Here is a 5,932-nt window from a genome sequence, read left to right as displayed (position 1 = left end):
CATTCTAGTTGTGAGTTTGAGTATCGTGTAATGACCAACACTATTGCAAAAATCATTTTGGATCACTCAATTGCTTCGTGAACTTCACGCCATATCACCGGACATATTGATTCTATTATCCAACGACTAGCGTGCTTTATTCCTCAGCCAAAATCCTATTTCTCACAAGCGGGACAAACATATTGATATTGATTATCACTTCATGCATGAGCTAGTCTGTTTTGGTCAACTATATATATGGTTTATACCTATGTATCTTCAACTAGCCAATATCTTTATGAAAAGTCTCCCTCGCCCCTGTTTCATGCCAAGCTTTGTGTTGGCCCACCACCTGTGACATCCCCAAATTCATGGTCATTTTAAAATTTTTATTTATGCTTATTTAAAAATCAGAATATCCCTTTTGAAAAGTAATATTGCGGAATTTGTTCCCAGAAAACATGATAATAGTATTATCAAAGCATTCCCGAATAAATGTATTTTATTTATATTAAAACTTTGGGATGTCATCGTCAATACAGAAACATAAGCATAAATAGATCTTGCACTTATTTACACTAGCGATTTACATCTCCTTTAATCTCTTAGTGTAATGTAGCTTCGTATCGATACATGTGATACAAATAAACTGAGTGGGTCACGTTGGGGAACCTGGTGAGTACATAGGGTTTTCAACCCACAATAAAGTTATTATGTTTCATCATCAAACAGTTAACCCAATTACCCATCCCCATTATCTTCTTTATTTCTTAAGGATCTACCCTAAGAATCATATATCATTCACTCATTCATTCCTAAGGAATAGGCACGAAGTCCATCAATGCAAGGGTTTATATAACAAGCACTAAGTCCATTGCTGCCAAGGTTATTTGTTAGGCACTAAGTCCATAACTGCCAGGGTGTATCTCTTTTAATGACAATATTATTTTAGGGAGTCCACCCACAATACATGTCAATGAGTTTTTTAGGGTACATCTGATGAACATATCGTTCACAACATCTACAGGTGCGAGCCTGCTAATGTTCCACTGGACTGTCTAGAATAGTTCGTGGTTGTCATCTATACTCTGCTAGATGACTGGGCCATCACTTCTCATCATCTTTCACCTCTCATTATTTATATAATCTTTCATCTCTCATCATTCATTTCATCTTTCATCTCTCGTCTCATCTCATCTTTAATCTACCCATATTTACCCATCATAATTATAGGTATAAAATACGTATACAGTTTAAATCGAATAAAATATGTATAATTTGTTCATCCAACATAGATATCAAGAAGACATATAATATGCACACATAGCATGTAATTTATATTAAATACTTCATATATATGTGTAAGATGAAAGTAACTATGCACTCACTTGTTAAAGTGATGATTCCAAACTCGGGCAGTGCTTCGCTTCTAACAATTCTATTTTCCTTCGACAAAACCTAGTATCATTACAGCTAGATTTTAATCTAATATTTATTGCGACTATTTAGGAGTGTTATTGTTTTATGAGTTTAAACAATACTTTTCAACTACTATATACAAACATGGGTCATACATGAAACACTGGAGGGCAGTACCATTTTGGCATTATAGCACTTCTGAAATCCAACAACCCTATGCGGCCCTTCAAACCAGATTCCCCGTATCGTGAGTAGTTAAAAGGTATTATAACACCACTTTGTATATTATATTTTATAATTATTTATTGTTTATAAGTTCATAATAACGACATTGAACTTAAACATAAGCTATACTTAAAGTAGGGTAATCATAACTCACTTACTAGGAGGTTTGGCGAGGAACCGGGCTCTTCAGGGGCAGAACTTCCGAGCAGAAAGCTCTTCTTCTCAGAGCCTTCTGGTGCTCCGGGACTCGCCTCTAGCTCCCGGGAAGTGCTAGGGAATGGGAGGGGCTAAGGGGGGGGGGGGGTGTTTGAGAGAGAATGAATGAGAAAGGTGTGAGTTTTTAGGGTGATTTGCGCCTCTATTTATAGGTTGAGCCCAGTTCGAACGCGAGGCGTTCCCTTGCTGAACGCTGGGTGTTCGTGGCCAGGTTTCATCATATGGTGCTAATCCGTGGTGAGGAAGTAGTGGCTCAGATCGCGCCATGTGTCGCTTGCTGGTTACTCCAAAAACTAATTATCTTATAAAATCCTTAACTTTTTCATACGAGCTCCATTTTCGTCTGTCTTTATATAGTTGAGCTCCTATTAATGAGATCTTCAGTTTTCATTTAGGTTGTGTCGGCTAAAAATTGATCGATTTAAAATTCGATCGATTTAAAATTCGATTTCCGGACTGTGCACTGCTATGCTAAATCTTAGAAAAATCATAACTTACTCAAACGAAGTAATATTAGACGTTCTTTTTTTTGTACGCTCTCGGTTTAACATATACAACGACTTCCATTTAGATTGCTAAAGCTAAAGAGTAATTTATCAAAAATTCACTTTTTACGTTACGTGGAGCCGTGCCGCTTTTGTCGTTAAACATTGATAGGTCATAACTTCTTCGTTATAAATCTGATTTCAACGTTCTTTATATGTACGGAACCCTTGTGACATATACTATAACTTGGTTAAGATTATTTATTCTAAATAATCTTCTATCAAAAAGTCATTTTTGACGCTTATTGTTTCTAAATTGACTAGCCCGAATCCGCGGGCGTTACACCACCTCTCAACTTGAAGGGGGTATTAGGGATAATATATGAGTTTTTTTAAATGGTAACAAATATATAAAACCAAAAACAAGAACTAGAAAGAAGCTAGAACTACAAAAACAATACAAAATGTTACGACATTACAAAAAAGATAACATAGGGTTTTTTAACCATAACCTGAATATATCTTAAACTTAGTTCTATTAGAAAACCAAAGGGAAGAAAGGGAAACAATGTCATCGAAAATAATACTCTTTTTTGGTTGAACAGTACCAAAAACAGAAACAGACGTATTTCTAAACTTCCAAAGGTACCACCAAGTCACAAAGAACGCCCTTTAAGCACTTCTTTAACCTGTTTCTTTATTTTAAGATTTCCAATCCAATCCAACCAGTCAGCAACAGAGTCAAAAGAATACGACTGTAAATCCCACCAAAACAGAATTTTAGCAAGAACCGTCTTCGCAACTAAGCACCTGAAAATAATATGATTATTGGATTCCATTATAGCATCACAAATAGGACAACAAATAGAAGGGATATCCAAACCTTTTAGAGAAAAAATTTGTCGCGTAGGTAACTGATCCATGAACATTTTCCAACAAAAAACATTCACTTTAGTAGGCACCAAGCTGACCCATCTGGTAGCATTGAAAATTGTATCCAAGATAACCAAATCAATCAAATTATGAGCCGGATAAACTGAAAATTCTACAGAAGTCTCCAGATCCTACACCCAACAATCTGGAACATCTTTTAGGGACACTGTATTACGAAGCTCAAAAAACAAAGAAGCCTGCTCACCCTCGGCTCCACCAAGAGGAGAACAACGAAAAGAATCCAACCAAGAAGAATTACTACACTTAAAAGCCACCAAAACATTTTTTTAGTTTCTAACAAAAACAAACATGGAAAACCGTCTTTAAGAGGAATTTCTCCCAGCCACACATCCAGCACAAAACGAGTATTGTCACCATTACCAATTAACTTCTTGCAGTAATCAAAGAGATTTATACCTTTAGCACGTAAATTAAGAATAATTTGAATGATCTCAATCCAAACCGATCTTCGCTGAGGAAGAGTATCAAAATTCAAAAGAGCATTTTCCCAATGGACCGCTTTCACAACATGAGCCCATAAAGAAGCCTGATTAGTTCTAAATCTCCACACCCATTTAAAAAGCAACACCCTATTCAGAGCAAAGAAGCTTCCAACTCCCAAACCCCCTATCTCTTTTGCAGCCAATACCTTATCCCAAGCAATCCAAGAGATCTTCTTATCATCTTTATCTATCCCTTTAAAAAAGTTACTTCTCAACTTCTCCAACTTAGCAATAATACTAGCCAAAACTTTAAAAAGAGACATAAAAAAGTAGGAATAGAACCAAGAACCGACTTGAGTAACGTAAGACGACCGCACCACGAAAAGGGTGTTAACTTTCCATTTAGACAATCTCGTAGAAACCCTCTAAACAACCGAATCCCAAGAATGTAACCTGAACATGGAACCTCCAACCATAGAGCCAAGGTATATGAAGGGAGTCTTAAGAGCTGAGTAACCAACTAAAGCTGCCACTAACTCAACTTCATGAAAAAGAACACAAACGTGTAACATACGTGATTTTTGCACATTAATCTTCAATCTGAATGCCATAAAAAACATTGTAAGATAGAAACAATGTTAGAAAGATTAGAATCTTTCCATTCACCTATAAATACCGCATCGTCTGCATAAAAAGATGAGAAATCCGCACGGAGGATTCGACAAAAGACCCATGAAAAAACCATTCTCCATATCCCGAGTAAACATAATATGCAAAGACTCCATCACTAAAATAAAAAGAAAGGGAGAAAGAGGGTCACCTTGTCGTAACCCTCTAAAAAACAAAAGTCATCAGAGCTGCCATTGACCAACAACGACCCCGTAGAAGAATATAAGTAACCTCTAATCCAACGCCTCCATTTATTGCCAAAACCAAACTTATCCAAAATATCATCTAGATAATATCATCTCACATAATCATACGCCTTCTCAAAGTTTACTTTAAAAATCATAGCCTTCTTCTTCTTATGCTTACACCAAGATAAAATCTCATTGAGAATCAAAGGACCATCATAATTTGACGGCCAGAAACGAAAACAGACTATTGTTCACTAATCAGGACATCAATCACCAAGCTAATCTGATTAGCTAAAATCTTAGCTACAATCTTATATTGGCAACCTATTAAATTAATTGGTCGAAAGTCCTTGATAAATTTAACATCAGGTCCCGATGGATTTATGGTTTTTTCCAAGTGGTTGTAACCCGTCGTTTATACCTCTAATTCCCAACCATGCTCCAATATCTTCTAAAAACCTCAAAAGTAAATCCATCGGGACCTGGAGACTTATCAGAGCTACAATCCTAGACAGCCCATTTAATTTCATCTCTCGAAATCTCACCCTCCAAGACCGAGAGCTGGTCCAAAGAAAGTTGGGAAGGAAAATCGAGATCAAGCGTGACCCAAGAAGTACAAGACATCGAAAACCTATCAGAAAAATGTGAAAACAATTCTTTTTTGACCAAAAAGGGGTCTTCAATCCGGTCACCATTTGAAGAAACACCTCTAATCGCTAGCTACTTTCTCTTTTTATTAATAATACCATGAAAATAACTGGTATTTTCATCACCTTTTATCGACCACTAAACTTTAGCTCTCTAAGATAACTCCATACCTTCCATTTTATTTAGATCAATAAGAGACTTAGAAATAGAAGCTCTAGACTAAATCAACTCCGGATTACCATCCCTATCATCAAGCTTTTTATCCAACTCTGCAAGAGTTGCTAAAAGTTCATTCTTTCTAGAAGCTTTAGAAGACTGAAAATCTTTGTACCAAGATTTTAAAGAATTTTTAATAAATTGGAGTTTCCTTTTTAGTACAATAATAACATTATCGTCAATAATCCCATCATTTTCCCAAGCGTATCTAACTACCTGATCAAATCCAGGCACTAAAAACCACGAGTGGAGCAATCGAAAAGGAATGAGACCATAATCCAAAACCGTCTTCCTTAAAAGAATAAGGCGATGATCTGAAAGATGTCTATCCAAAACAATACCCGAAATATTTGGAAATGAATAAAATAAACCCCCATAAATGAGAAATCTATATAATTTGCTTATTTTTTTTTATCGGACGTAAGAGACCAAATACAGTTATAACCACCAAGTGGAACGTCAACATGACTAGAATTCAAGATGAAATCATTAAAAGCCAAAGCACCATGCA

Source organism: Lactuca serriola, chromosome 4, assembly GCF_051521515.1.
Source record: "Lactuca serriola cultivar US96UC23 chromosome 4, Lser_US96UC23_V15, whole genome shotgun sequence".
Taxonomy (NCBI): domain Eukaryota; kingdom Viridiplantae; phylum Streptophyta; class Magnoliopsida; order Asterales; family Asteraceae; genus Lactuca; species Lactuca serriola.
Note: the sequence above shows the minus strand (reverse complement) of the source record.